The following is a 17,108-nucleotide window of genomic DNA, read 5'->3' as shown; positions in this document are numbered from 1 at the left end:
GATATGGTGGCAAAACCATAGGTTATAATTGAATAAATAGAAAAGTGATGATTTGATCAAGAATAAGTGATCGATAAATTAACAAAAATGCTAGAAAGGGGACTCATAGTCTAGATGACTAGTTTTGGGTTACTACAACTAGTAGTTACCCACTGGGGAACCATACATTTGAACATATCTCTCTAAAATTGGATTAGAGGAAATAATAGAGGACAAAGGTTTATCCAAAAGCTAGTAATCATCCCAAAAGTCAATTTTTTGACCATTACTCACCTTCCATTCAACTTTAAGTTTGGCTATTTCTTTAGCTTGCAGATACCCTTCCAAAAAATGAATCCTGACATACTTTCTTCATTTTCAAGAAAACTTGCCAATAGAGGGAAATCTTTTAGATATCTACTTCTCATTATACTATTCTAGTCTTTCACTTCTCCATAAATCCTCCAAATCTTCCTATCCATAAGTGCGAGATTCATATTTTTAATAGATTTGAGTCCTAATCTCCCACTCTTTTTTGGACTATAAACCAGGTCCTAGGCCACAAGCACAAGCCTTTTCTTTTCTTCAACACTAGACCAAAGAAAAGAGTTTTGGAGTCTCTCCATGGCATCTTGGTACTTTCCCAGGATTTTGAAAAAACTTAAAGCATACACACTAAGACTTTGAAGAGTTGATTTAATTAACTATAATTTGCTAGCTTGGCTTAGAAGTGGGACTTTCCACCCAAGCAAAGTTCTTTTTTTGGAATCTTTCTCCTAGAGATGACCAAAAAGAATATGGAGGTTTTAATCCAAGGGGTAGATGAAGATATGACGTCAACAAAGTCCCAATTGAGAGTTCACGATTCTAGCAATTCTACTTTGTCTAATAATATGAGTGTTAATGAAGAATAGGGAACTCTTTTCCCAATTAACAAGTTGACCCAATGCCAATTTATGGGTTTGGAGAAGGTTTTTACACGCTTTTGCCTCCATCATTTCTTCTCGCATAATCACTATATTAGTTCCTTGCCTATATATAGACACAAACTAATAAGTATTAATTTTTTTTTAATTTGTTAATTATGGCGGGCGGCTACTATTGTTGTGTAATTATAAAATACATTAGAAATTCTATAGTTATGTTCATAAATTTGAAGGAAGGAAGGAATTTTTTAGATATTTAGTAATAAGATAAATTGGTGGACTAAAATTTGCATTTATGTGGTTTAAATATTCTAGGTGGGGAAAATTAGCCTGGCAAGTTAATAATCATTTTTTTGTTGGAAGCATTTGTTGGTAGACCAAAAGCTCAAAATATTAATGTCTGATACAAAAGCTAAATTTTAACCCAATCCACCACATGAATCTTGAGGAAGGTGTTGACTACCAAGTCAACAATCTTCTCGTCAGTATTGACTGAGCCTTCAACACCTAGTGAAGGGAGACTTGAACTCATGATCCAAGATCCTAATATCACTTGTTGGAAGCTTTTGAAGTTGCACCAAAAAACTCAAACTATTTATACCCCATACAAATGTCAGATCTTAATCTGATCTACAAGACTAATGTCCATTAAAATCTACAATACTAATGTCCACACACATGGTGACTACCTAGCCAACAATGCCAACCCTCCTCTAATAATTGAACTGAAATCACTATCCAAATGTTATTTCTTAATTATTTAAAAATTATGAAAACTGCTTTGTCAAAGTCATGAATGGGGTTGATAAGGCTTCCAGTAATCACGGGTTGTAGAAGTTACTTGATCTTGGTATAAGGAAACTTTTAAAACATGCAAGTTGACAAGGAACTATAGAAGTTGAGAAAGAATGAGTTTCCTTCTGGCAAGAGACAGTTGGGTAGACGATGAAGTAGGTAGGAGTCATCATGTGAACAATCAGAACATTCTGTGAAACAACAATATTTGAATTCAGTGAATTTGTTTTCAATTTGTTGATTTCTGCGGTGACCTTTTATAGGGGAAAAGACCTAGTACTTGAACACCCTAACTTCACGCTTATCAAAATCTTACGTGAAAATTTCAAATCACTCCCAATTTTCTACGTTAGCTTATTTGGCGAGTTGTCTACTTATAACTAAGCTTTCAAATCCACATCATCAATTATGATGCCACATCAACATGCTTTTTGCCAAGTTGTCCAAAACAGCCCAAATAAAAAGTGAGACCATTGGTCATGTAAAAAGGGTACCCATACTTGTACAGCTGATGTGGCATCACATCATTGGTTGCTTTTTAGATCAAAGGGTAAATTTTCATTCATTTTTTGGTAATCATCATTATACTAACAACTTTAAAGTCACAAGTATTGGTGCAATGTTGTAAAAAAAATTGGACATTAAGTCAGTAAGTGTAGGCATAAGGTAAACAATTTCTATCACAACCATTGGAACTCGTTCAAGTACTGGGTCCTCTCCCCTACTTGTGTTTGCATAGAGAATAAGAGAGGGCTCCAAAGTCATATATTTATTCAGCTAGCTAGTTACTAGACATGCTCAAAGCTACAAAAAAGAGAAAATAGTAGGTGTGCCATGAAAGCAAAATGTTTTGGACAACTCTAGCCATTGTTCTTCTCTTGTATGCTCATGGATGTTTGTGTTGTCTTGGCCATGAAAGAGATCCCCTTTTGCATTTCAAGGCATATGTTTTTTATCCCTCTAATCAAGTATTCAAGTCATGGCATGGTTTCAACTATTGTGTGTGGAAAGGAATCCAATGCCATCCTCACATACGCCATGTCATTTGTCTCGATCTCCACAATTCCTGGGATGCTTATTATGATGATATGTCCCTGAGTAATCTCTCTCTTTGGAAATCATCTCAACGGTAGTATTCCACCTTCTATATACCAAATACTATTTGTGGATCTGTCAAATAACAAGCTTATAGGTAACATTAATCCTACCAATCTCAAGAATTTCTCTTTCATGAAAATGTTGAACTTAGAAAACAACTATTTGGAGGGCAAGTTGCCACGGCAGTTGGCAAAAATGCCTTACCTTGAGATATTAAAATTGGGTGCAAATGGATTAAATTCATCTATCCCATCCTCTCTTTTAAAGTGTAAGCAATTGCAGATACTAGATTTGAACAACAAAAACATGACAGGGACCATTCCAACTTGGATAGGGAAACTTTCAAACCTTAAGATTTTGATCTTGAGATCAAATAGATTTGAAGGAAAAATACCTTCAGAAGTTATAAATTTGCTACTTATTCAAATCTTGGATATTCCATCCAATAGGTTTTCAAGAATTATTCTAGCCAACATCTCATCATTGTAGGCAATGAAAAATCAAACTGTTACTACTGAAATATTTAACATTGAAACTATAACTTATATAGATAGTCCAGAACAAATCCATGTAGATTCTGAGACAATCATTAACAAAGGATGGGAGAGGGAATTTGTAAGATCATTGGCATTGGTAAAATGTATTGATTTATCAAATAACAATTTAATTGGCGGCATTCCTCAAAATATTGGATTACTGGAGGGGTTGACTATTCTTAATATTTCAAGAAACCATATTACAGGTGAAATTCCAAAGAATTTGGGGAAAATGCTAAAGCTGGAGTCTCTTGATTTCTCACACAACCATCTGTCTGGAAATATCCCCGTGGAGTTGCAACTGTTCACATTCGTAGGTTACTTGGACTTGTCCCATAATAATCGTTCAGGTAAGATACCACAAGGGGGACAACTGCTAACATTTTAGGCTTCGTCCTTTTCAAATAATTCAGACCTATGCGGCCTCCAACTCAACACAACTTGTTGCAGCCTTGTTACCCAGTTATCAAAATTGTCTCAATTTTGATCCTGTTAATCCTATGGTTATCTTTGAAATATGCCTCATTTTAACTGTTGAAATGGTTATTTCATCTCTGAGTTTTTGAGAAGTTTTTCCCTTCAATATCTCTAGCTTGTTCCCAACTCCGCCCAACATTTTGAATCTTCAAAATCCAGCTTCTAAGCCCAAAGTTATCGCAGGTTAATGGAGAGACCCAAAAATATGTGTTTTCAATTTTATCATTAACCATTAACCTCTCAAAAGGTTAATGAAAAGTTTCAAATTACATATTTTGGAGGAGGTTAATTAACCTCTCCAAAATTACGTATTCTCTCTCTCACCATTAACCTCTCAAAAGGTTAACGATAAGTTTTAAATTACATAATTTGGAGAAGGTTAATTAACCTCTCCAAAATGATGTATTCTCTCTCTCACCGTTAACCTCCTTGAGATGATTATTAACCTGTTGAATTTCTTGATGAAGGATTGGATATGTGAATGGCTTGAAATCAATGATCATAAAAATTCATGTTTCCAGTAACACATTGCTAATGATCGTAGAAAGTATAACAAGGCAATTGCTATGAAAATAGTGAGGATGCTCATTCAGATGAATCGACTTATTCCTTGGAAGAAAAACTTGATGTGTTAGAGAAATTGTTGGACGAGTTGAGAAAAGAAATAAAAGAGTTAAAAGATCTCTTTGATGAGAGGATGAAAGCTATAAAAGTTTCGGAAAGGCAGATGTCTAACTAGTTGAAGCAAGACAAGAAGGAAATAAAACAAGTATGCAAAAAGTGGGAAGAATAAAGAAGATAAAGGTAGCCATTTTCTAAACCATCGAATACTCCCTATTGTTTTGTTTTAAAAAAAAAAAACAAAAAAGATTAGTCTTCTTCAAAGAAAAGCCAAAATACATGCCACAAAAAGAAACAAATGGACAAGAAATGATGATTATCGATTATGGGAGCTTGGGTTTTTGAAGAGTAGAAAAGTCAATTAGAATGCGAATATAAACATAATAAAGGAACCCAATAAGATGCAAATAACTCAAGTTTTATGCACATGAGAAGCTTCATGGATTCAAACATGACAAGTGTTTGATCAAATGCATTGAAATACCTCACTGCCAGGATTGCATATGTAATAAAGGTTTTAAGTTTTGAATGAAAACTGTCATCATTCAAAAATGTGAGTTGTATTCATGTTTCCAGCCACAGCTATGTCTTCTCCTCCTTATAACCCGCAACACTTGGTGATGAATATAGAGCATATAAGCTATTTAACAAATTGCTACACCTATAGATGATATTGCCTCACTAATAGAGTCACATGGGCTATCTATCTTCTCAACATAGTGTCATCAAATGGCCTTCCTTGGAAATTGATAATCCACATATAGAATGGAGTGTTGCATACACTATTCAAAGCCTAGAGAAATGATAGGTTGGAAATGAAAAAATAATCATAGGGCAATAATATCACAACATTCAACAATAAAGATAATGGATACACCAAGGTGATATTAGAAGATTCACATGTAAATATTCAATTCATTACAATTTGCTAGTGTGAGTAATGATTGTCAACAATATCCTTGTGAATGCCTGATATGAGCTCCAAAACATGGTGATCCTCAGTCAATTGCACAGTGGTGAGCTACATATATGCAAAATTAAAAATCATAGAGAATGTGATCGAATTGTTTGATCAAATGACAATCAAGGATTAATTAAGATATTATAGAATAATGTTGACTAATCTATGTGATAGAATGTTTGGTTTATCACTTTGAAGCTGGAAATAAAGAGGCATTGCGAGGTTGAAGACATTTGGTGTAATCAAGAAAAAGATCAATAATCAAACCATGAAATACAAATACCAAAGGCCAGATTATGCACCTATTTTAAAAAGTACACTTCCAGACATTGGTGATACCATTTTAGGAAGTGTTTTCCTTCAAGATTTTTGGTCATCCCTTGAGAGCGAGGAAATGACCCCTTTAGTCGAAAAGATATTAGAAAACAACCTAGCTCGAGCATGAGGGCATCCCATGTCGGCACAATGCCCCAATCTAGTATTGGAATGCATGAAAGCCTATCATTCGAATACCAGGGAAGTCATCTCATCAAATAATAAAATGATTGTCCGTCTGGATCTTGTTTCTATTGCCATTGCCTTCTGACTACCTGCCAGAGTGCAATACACCAACATCAATCTAAGAACTACTAAAGAGTACTATATGGCGAATCAAACTTAGTTCTTAAACACTATTGCCAGGTCATGGCTCTTGCAACCAAGGAAAGGGAAATCTCAACTAGCCAAATCCATCCACAAATCATTGTTAAAGGAAGATGTAGTGAACATGGTAACTCTATTAAGCAGGATAATAGGACTTTGGGATTCACATGAGTTCGAAGGTTGGATGTTCCTATTTATTAACATGGTCTGCGAAGGGAAGCAACGCATTGATTGGGCTGAAATTATCAGTGACTCACTACATAGACAACTCATGGAACTTCAGGAAAATGATTGTTTCTACATGACTTCATACCTTTTCTATGATATTGCAAGTACCAAAAGTTGGCTTGGGCTTAATTGACAAGGTATATATGATGATACGACTATGATTTACAATCATCTTCCTCAGATATAGTATGAAAATAGCCTACACCATTTAAGAAGAGTGAATGATGCATTCACAATGCTAACTATAAGAGAAATCCAAGGAAATATGGGACTCAGAATTTCACCAGAAGCAAAAATGAAAGTACAAAAATATGGAAGCGTCTTCATATAGTTCTTGAAGTTCACTTATATTAGGTTAGCTGCCTATGATGGGTGTCCCCTAATGCTACCTAGATTCGTTGATGATAAATTGCTCCTAATTGAAATGTGTAGGCAGATTAGTCAAATCAACAAACTTTGCAAGAATAGGAGGATAGATGAAATACCTTTTCCTATTAGCATTGGATATTATAGCTGTGACACTGCATCAGATGCGAGGAATATAGAGAGATCCATTGCCACAATAAATTTGCATCCTTATACTATGCATTTCCCTTATGATAGTAAAGGCTAACAGTTAATGAGTTAAAGCTAAATCCCAGCCTTGGTCACTTTCTGGCTTTGGAGGACTTTTGGGAGGATTGTGAAAATGATTTCGAAGTCAGGAAGAGAGATTGGATGCGACTTACAGTAAGGCAAGTAATAGACTTCAAGGTGGATATTGATGTAATAGGTGTAGATGATGATGAAGGTTCCTTGGTCGATCCATTCTACTATGAGAAAATTGAATTACTAGATCTTCCTCCTATTGATTGGTCAATGCAGGAGTTAAAAAGCCTGAAAGAAAGAACTGCCTATGTCCTTAAAAGAACAAGAGATTGGGTCAGTAAAGTCAAAGCATAAAAAGTGACTGCTAAATTCCAAAGTAGGGAGAGTAGAGATGATCAAGAAGAATCATCTCGAATGGCATTAAAGGCAACTTCTGGTGAGAAAACACAACAATTAGATGCAAGTATTCTAGATCAAGACGAAGATCTAAATCAGCTAGCTAAATTTACAGTCAAAAAGAGGACAAAAATAAAAAGTAAATCTACTAGATCAAATCAGGAAGGAAACGAGCCTAATATGAAAGATCAAGGAACTCCTCATGCTATTGAACCACACATCCCTGTTACATACTCTCATGATGTAGTAATTTCTCATTCAAGTCTCTCTCCTCCTGAGATATCATTAATAGACATCACATAGTTGGATAATCAATTATCTAATTTAGAAGATTTAATGATGATTGCTAAAAATATAACATGAGACATGCAAGTTTAAGATACTATGCATTCATGGTTCCAGACCTGTCTTAAGAAGAAGAAGAAAGTTGTTCAAATGATCTCATCTCCATTTGATGTGATCGCTAGTTTCCTTCAGAAGCCTCCTAAAGTGAAAAAGACTAAAGTGATGTCTAGGTTAGTTGTTGATAAAACTTCAGGCAATCTATGCATAGAAATAGCCAAGCCCATAATTGAAAAGAATGTTGATGAAGCATCCGAGTTGGATTTCATTCTGGATAAGGTTGATCTTGGTCCATCTATTGCAGAAAGAGACTTTCAAAATTTTGAAGTAACTATTGCCCAAATGTTACAAAGAGAAAAGAAGGAGAAAAGAACCAAGGAGCAACTCAAGAAGCAAGTCCAGATATTGGTCTCTTACATCAATTCGATTAGCAATTTCTCTAATGCGAAGATAGTAGTTACTTCGCTAGCCTTAGTAGATCCTGATGGTATTCTTGATCATGTTGAAGTGGAAAGAGTAAACAAACAAAAGTCACACAGTATGATGATCAAAGCTTGGATAAGTAAAATGATATAAGATGCTTCAAAACTCATAACTGGAGTAAAGGAAATATATGAAAAAGCCATCGAACAGATACAAGAAATTTCTAAAGAGCTAGAAAGTAGCAAAGAACAAAAAGTCACCTGGCAAAAGTAGCTGACGAATTACAAGAAATGGCCAAGTTAGACACAATCAAACTAGTTCTTGAGAAAATTATTGCTGTTCCAAGTGAGAATCAGACACGTATCTGGAGTAAAAGTGTTAATTGGAAAATGATAAATATTAGCAAAAGGATCACTGCATTTGAAAAACTAATAGCTTCTTGGAAGCAACTAAAAATGAAAGTTACAGATGAATTAATCTCTACCATCACAGGTGGGGCGGTAGTAGGTGATCTTCAACATATTGATTGCCAATTTATTCTTGACTCTATTAGTATCCAGATTCATTCAGAAATAGAGAATCGAGTATCGGATGCCGAAACTATGATGAAGCTCAGTCTGGTCGTAGTCACTCTGAAAGATTGTAACATTTCAGCCTATCTACAAGAGTTAGAAGAGATCTAGGATAAATACTTCACAGCCAAACTTAGGATGGAGAACGTGTTCATTCCAAATTATGATTCAATGATGATCATCCTCGATGCTTATAGGGCTTTCTAAGATATGTCAATTATGTTTAGATAGACAGAGTTCATAGCTAGAAGAACAATGATTGGATATGTATACATCCTTAGAAATTCTAGCTAAAATTTTGTTTTTGAAAGTTTTCCTTGTATAGGTTAATTTTCTTGAGGTTAATTAACCTCCCCAAAATTATGTATTTTGGAGGTGGTTATTAACCATGAAGAGGTAGTTATTAACCTCTATGTCTATATAAGGGCTCTTTTTGGCTTTATAAAGGGAGACTTTTAGACTTTGGAATAAGGGAACATTATGCTGAAATTTTGATTAGGAGACAAATTTTGGAAAGTATGTATAGTTTTTGTCTCTGAAATTGAAAATCTCTATTATATTCTTGGTGCAAGAAAATGAAATGAGATATGCTTTTGGTTTCTTGCAGTTCTAAAATCAAAATTGTTGCAGTATAAACTATTGATTCCTTTGTAGTGAGCATTCTCACGGTATCGTGCGAATGTTTATGAATCATGAATCAACATGGTAATAATGGTCATTTTCAAGCGCAGTTTTTGATTGTCTTTGTTATCATTCTATGTCTACTCAAGAAAGTTGTAAGGTTGCGTGGTGCATTTGTCCTAAATGGCTTTCTCTCTATCTTTAGAAATTTAGATTCTTTATTTGAAAATCATTAAAAATTATATCATACGAGGGAGCTGGCCCTCTAAACGCAGAGGAAGGCTACATAACAAGGGCCTATCCAACTGTTGTGAATGGTTTGCCACATACACTCCATTGGGCAATTTTAAAGTGACAAATCTGTTTATCAACAGGCCTTCACGAAGAAAAATATTGACCTGCAAGCTTTCAGCTAGAGATAAATAAAATAGATGAAGAAGAAGACTATGACATATGGTGGGGAGTTGGACTAGGAATGAGTTATGCAATTGGATTTTCTATAGTAATTGGAGTGTTGTGTCTAGCCACAATTTGGAGTAGAAAATGCTTCCACATGATGGACATGATTATTATTTATCTTCTTAAGAGATTCTGAACATAGTTGTTGTACATAACTACAATAGAAGCTATCTAATACTGTAGTATAGATCTATAAGCTATACTTAGTCTCTCCCCATTTAGCAATAGGAATACAAGCGGAATAGGCAAATTCTCAAAATTTTGAATTCTTCGTTTGGATGCACCAAATCGAAATTGAAATACGAAGTAAAATAGGAATACATATTCCAATTTTGACCCAAAAATGAAGTTTTGCATTTCCACCCAAATAGGTGTTATTGGAATACATATTCCTATTCCAGTTTTATTTATTTTAGAAAACATAAATTTTGGGGTTCGCAAATTCCTATCAAATTTTGGCTGAACCAAACACAGAATAGGAATAGGTAGCCCCATTTTCTATTCCAGAATAACTATTCCTATTCTCCTATTCCTATTCCAGCAGCCAAAATGTTAGCCTAATCAATAATATTGAGCCTATTGATGTGAAGTTTTGTAAGCATATGCTCTGTGCATATTTTTTATATTAAATTTAAACTTTCTGTATACATCACCGTGCCTGTCTTCAAACTTAGATCAACACAATGACGCATTCGCTTTGTTCTTTAATGCGATCAATCCATTCATACTTTATTTCTGTGTTTAAGACGGTAGTGCTACGTTTTGCTAAGGTATACAAATATAAATTAATATAAACAATCATTAGGAATAATAAATTGAACGCGAATGAAATGCTTTTAAGCAATAAACTTGCATAATCGATACGATATTGTTGTTGTGTGATTCTTGAGCAGATTTAGTAAGAGCAAAACTGAAAACTCCAATAAAATGTTTACTAGCGCCCTCGTCTGTGTCTTTTATATTTTGCAAATACAAGTAAAGTAGTTGTACCCAGCATTCTTTTTATTAGCCAATAGGTAATTGTAGACATTAAATACTCTCTTGCACTCTATACGCTTGTTACAAGCGGAAACGTCAAAATCTTTTTTTTTGTTTTTTTTTGGGCCTTTTTTGAGGGTTTATAATATCTGGCAATGGCAATTAGTGTGCAATGAGCGTTTTTGGGTAACTTGAACCAGTCTTATTCTGAGATAGATTTTTGTAGGTTCTTGTGAAGTTATTTTCTTATAGCTACAGCTATGGCTGCCTCTGCTATGGAATTTTAAGGGCAAAATTAGGGGATCTTGTTGTTTGATGTTTGAATTTGAGGAAGAAATTAAACAGATTATTTCTATTGTTGGGCTACTTCAGTATTTTTGAGGGTTCCGTTGTTGTGGAATTGAATTGTACAGGAGTCTTAATCAATGAATGTCTAAGTTTCATATTTTATTATTAATTACCTTGCTGACTTTGATTGCATTCAATATCTCTGTCTCTCTGTCTCTATCTTAGTATCAGTCGCATTCAATATCTCTCCTATCTTCTTCCTCTCTCTCTTCCCACTTACTCCATTTCTCTCTCTCTCCATCTCTATCCTAGTACCTCTACTTTCTACCTTTATATATCTATCCTTTTCTATCTCTTACCACAAATTTTAGAAATCTAAGATCAATAAAAAATAAAATAAAATAAAATTCTACCATATACATGTAGGATTTCTAACTATTTTCAAGTCTGCCCTTCATCTATCTCTTTTTAGAGTATTGAAAAAGCATATGTTAATAGAAATCAATTTCTTAACTCTTCGATCCAATATCTACCTACGTTAAACTTCATAACAAATAGATTTCCAAATCTGAAATAGTCACAAACATCATTCCATGAGGTAGAAATTGTACCTTGAAACATAAGCAATACATTTTCAACATCTCCACCTTAATGTTACTTGTTTGATGATAAGAAAAGTGATTTTACTCTTTGTCCTTTTGAGCCCCTCACCTTACTCTTTTAGACAAAAGCATTCAATATCACTAATGTAAAATTTGTATTCGCCTGTATTATTGAGTGCTTTGTGGTATGATAATGAGTCTATTGGGTAAATCGGTCCCGAACTTAGTAAAATGGAAACAAGTTTGAAAAAATTTCTTTAGGTCTTGTATATCAACTTTCTCAAGGATGAAGTGATATTAAATATTCATTAGAATCTATGATTTAAATTGTAAATAGACTGAGATTACATACTTTTGTCTGTTGTTTTTTTACTTGGAAAGAGAGTTGGAATGAAACTCCTAGCAAAGAACAACATTAGTTAAAAAGTAAATATAATTACTATTTTTCTTTCCATAAATGATTAATAACAAATTGAACAAAAACATATTACATCACCATTGATGTCAAATCCAAACAAAGCACCCTTTCAAAAGAAATTGGCAGCGAACAAGATTAAGTGTGTTTAGAAGCGGAATGATCTCATAATCTTGAGATGAAGGTGAAACATGTTAGTATCTAATTCTCATTGGTTAATGAATATAATGAGCACATATATATTGGTGCATCTAGATTCAATTTGAACTACCAGTTGATCACCTCTTGTTGGCACCTGAGAACATAAAAATTACTAACATGTAGAATATATATTGGTATAAATGTATATCTTGAAATGACACATTTATTTATAACCAGTGGTCACTTTTAAAATGTGCAACATGTAGATATTACATCAACTTTTGTGCTCCTCTAGTCAAAATTGTAAATAAATCCAACGTGATGCAAAAGTTGTCCACCTTGTGGATGACGTGGTTGTGGTGGATCAGACGATGCGGAGCCGGTGGGTGGGACAAATGTCATGGCAGTGATTCAGACGTGATTATTTGCTGGTAGGGAATAGCCTTATCGGCTAACTATGAGAAATCAAAGCGGGAAAGCCAGAAACGACATGCTCTTTGAATCTCGTGTGGGACAATTGGGTCCAACAACGTTATTGTGACTATAAGGCGTGTCAGCGGAGAAGTTGGACAAAGACTAAATCTATGTGACGTCTGATCGCTCAATGGACGGGGAGGATGACCGCTTAGGGCGAGGTTATGCCAACTATATGCATCATTACATTTTTAATGAACAAACATTTGCAACCGTGGATTAATGGAGCCTTATGGTGACTTGGGATGGGACACAAAGCAATGTAAAAATTTGTGAATCGCGTCTGCAAAGTCAAATCTGCGCATCACTTCTTTGACAGTGGCGATTTTGGAATCAGTTCGTCATTTGCTTAGTAAGCGAAGGAGTAATTGTGGCGGGTGCAGTACTAGATGAACGGTTGAGATTGTTTTAATGGTAGTCATTCTCTCTACAAGATTCTGTACTGTTGGATGAAACTTTTAGGTCCTCTCTTTCAAATAAGGGACTCTCTACAAGATTCTGTACTGTTGGATGAAACTTTTAGGTCCTCTCTTTCAAATAAGGGAACGCCTACGGCGTAATTATCAAAACTGCTTTGTGAACGATCGGAACATTCCGTGAAACAACAATATTTGAATTCAATGAATTTGTTTTGAATTCATTGATTTCTGTGGTGACCTTTATACTTGCGTTCACGTAGAGAATAAGGGAGGTCTCCAAAGTCCTTATGTATTAGTTACCTTTCTGACCTTGATTGCCTGTAGAAAAATGGAACAAGAGCAACTAACGACTAGTCAACGGATAAACTGGTTGGCTGGTTTTTTAAATTGTTGTTTCAAATGTAGAAAAAATGAGCTGAAATACGCAAAGGCATGCTTAAATTATATTTTCAATGTGAATCACTGTTTATGACGTGATGGAAGATGTTGTGCCATTTACACACATATTTCCTTGCTTAGGAAGCGTTCACACAATAGTAATGAGTTGACACAACTTTCCAGTCTAGAAATATTACCAATTTTATCATAAATTCTTATGAGTGAACAATTTTTTTCTATAGTAGGAGACCTATTAAATAGGGTTTAAATGTTGTTTATACTTTTCTTTTTTGATAGGTAATTGGCCAAAACCTTGATTATTTATCATTTGTAAAGATTAATTATTATCATTCGTTAAGTTTGAGTAGTTTTGAACCCAAGACCTTCGCAATAAGAGGCTCACAAGTTACTCTTGTGTTGTAGGCTCTTGCCTAATGTTGTTGTATACATTGTTTTCTTAGTTACATTTCCTTAATAATATACATGGACATTTATGAGTGTTTGTCAAGAATATTTTATTGCAATGACAATGATTCTCAATTACCTTTCACTCATTAAATTGCATTTTCCATTTTTAGTCTCAATTACCTTTCACTCATTAAATTGCATTTTCTATTTTTCCCAAAGAGTAGCAACCTTCAATGATGTTATTCAGGTTGTCATATATTTTTGCAACATAGCCAATATATGTATAAATTGATTTCTTATGTCCATACCAATATATGTATAAATTGATTTCTTATGTCCATTTCTTTTCTTTTCAAATTTGTTTTATTCAACATGCATTTTAAAGTAGCATGTTGTGTAAAAACAATATGTTAGAGTAGACGACTTAGAATACAAATATGAAGTAAAAATATTAATAGATAAATAAGTAGTAATTCAATTTAATAGATGTAATTAAAGAATATTTTATACTGAATAGACAAATTTAAATGTACACAATTAAAAAATTGATTATTTTTATTTGAAAAATTAGAATATGTGGTATTTAAGAACAAAATTAACAAACTATTGGATATTATTAATTGATGTAAATAAAAAATATTGATAAATTAGAATTGATGGAATTAAAAAATGTGTAAATGAAAATTTATCATTTAAAAAATAGTTGAATGCATGAAATTATAAAATGTAATTGACGAAGATGAAAGGCTTACAAAGAGCCTACCAAGGACAAGCCTTGTTAAGTGTAAGGCTCTGATGATTTGGCAGAATGGATACCCATCAGTAAAGACTAGGTCATAATTGTTGAACCTCCCTAAAAAAAATGTAATTGATTTCAACAAAAAAAAAAATAAAAAATATATATATATATATATATTTTCTTTTTTTGAAAAAAATGGTGAAGCCATTATATTTAATTAATAATATTTTTTATATACATTACTTTGGAGGGCTCTTAAGGGAAATAAGTAGGAAGAAAACCCTCAATCGTAGCCACGATAGAATATATACAGAGAAAACAATACATCGTATGTGTACCAGAAGGAAGAACAACATTACCCAATTCCTATGCCCTGTGTCCAAAGTTGACCTCATTCCAAAGCCACTTAGAAAACATGATTGAAGAGCCTCCATATTAGTTATGAAGGGTGCCTTCATCCTTGAGGAATTCTATAATCATTTCTCAAGAAATTATAAAGAAATTGGAGTCCGTACAAAAGTTGCCCAATTCCACACCTCGATTAGATAGCCAATCTAAAAATTTGTTTGCTTCTTTGAAGCAATGGGAGATCTTGTAAGATATGAAATGGGGCAGCAAGTGCTAGACCTCTACAAGGATATAATGAAGCTCCCATCTGACAACTTTTTTTAGAAATGAGGGTAGAAGTTATAATTTGAGAGTTTCCCTCAATGTGAATGTCTTAAAAATTATTAATTTTTTTTCATAATTTATAATAGAAATCTGATTTTAATGACTTATAATAAATTTTTTAAAAATAATTAATTATAAAATAATAATAATATTTAAACAATTTTTTTAATTTTGTGATTTATACTATTTTTTATTATTTATTACATTTTAAAGTAATAATTAAAAAATCAATTTAGAAGTTCATTGGTCAAGAAATTGGTCAATCATTTAGATCTTATTGGTTTTATGTAGAAAATTGATCTTAAATTAGAAACATAAAATATTTTTCTTGATCTATAAAAGCAAAGCCATGTAGATTATAAAGAAACATTCAGTATTCATCATACTTTGTCTATTATATTTCCAAGTGTGCATCTCAATATGCCAATGTTGCTAAGATAAGTTAAAAGTAAAATTCCATACATAAATATTTGTAGGTCAAATGTCACTTTTTAATGCATTATATTTTAGGAATAATACCATCTTATATTTTAGTGATTGATAAATATTTTTTTCACAAAAATAAAATTATTTACTAGCAATCGCAACTTAGTGTGCAATAGGTACGCCGAATAGGTGTGGGGTGTCAATTAGGGAAAAGTGTGGCCTATTTTATTGTATAGACATGAAAGATATGTGGTCAATTGCAAAGTATATTTTGTACCCTACCTAATTGGGAGGACAATAGGAAAAATTGCGGCCTATTTTTTGTATATACATATGTTTAAGATATGTGATCAATTGAGACCTTTATTTTTGTATCCTACTTGATTAACACCCCACCTCCCACCTCCCACCTCTCTCTCTCTTTCTCACTAACTCATATAAAATATAATAGAAAAATTAATTATTTATTTATTCTCGTAATAATTAGAATAAATTTCAAAGTCATTTTCTAAAAGTCTTTAGAAAAGAGAGGAGGGGAAGAGACAATGATAGATAGGGAGAGGATTTTTTTTAATTCATATTTATAAAATTTCTTAGAAGAGAGAGGAAGGGGAGTGACAATGATAGATAGTGAGAGGAAATTGCATTGTGTGTGTAGGTGCATGCACATGTCAGACTTAGATGAGATAGGAAGGGAGGAACATCGAGTATGTGTGGATATTGAGATATAGAGTGAAAGTCAATTGTAGCTATTGTGATACGCTTTATTGTATTATTAAATTTCCTAATTACTTTTTAGGCTAATGATTTAGATGCTCCAGATTTGATCACACCATTCACTAGGTTGGGAATGTCACTTCTTGTTGTATTGCAATACAAGGGGCTCTTGTTTCACCATAGCAAACAAATTCCTCCACTGAGAAAGGGGTCAAGTTGTGGCATCCCATGTAGCAATAAAGTCATCGCAAACTTTAGTGACCCTAAAAGAGCCATTTTATGCGACAGGGGAGTACAAATTTGGAAAATACAAAGTAGAGATAGATAATAAAGTGTGGTATGGGAACAAGCAAGAAGAGGAAAGGGTTTAAGTAGGTGCTTAGAACATATACCTATGGAAATCACCTAACGTTGAAAACAACTAAGCAGTTTGGGAAGGAGCTTCCAAGCACATTCCTAATCTGTTGACATAACCCAGGCATCTTCTATCTAGATGCAATTTGCATTGCGCGTGAATGAGTTATTACCATTTATCAGATCTTTTGCTTGGTTCCCATCGTGTTTACATGCTTAGTGTGGCAAATTCCTTTGTGATGGTTTTGATTGTGGATGAAGTCTGATAGTGACGTAAAATAATGAAGTGATCCTCCTCTTAATTTATCGATTTCTTCCATTTATTTCAACTCAATTTATCTATCATTTTTGTAATAAATCTTCAGTCATTTATAACATGTGGCAAGTATATGATTTTTTCATATTATCGTGTCATATAATATATGATGCTATG

This window comes from Cupressus sempervirens, chromosome 5 (genome assembly GCF_028749045.1).
Source record: "Cupressus sempervirens isolate cs-2001-9-10 chromosome 5, ASM2874904v1, whole genome shotgun sequence".
Lineage (NCBI taxonomy): Eukaryota > Viridiplantae > Streptophyta > Pinopsida > Cupressales > Cupressaceae > Cupressus > Cupressus sempervirens.
The sequence above is the reverse complement of the archived record's forward strand: the minus strand, read 5'-3'. Positions refer to the sequence as shown.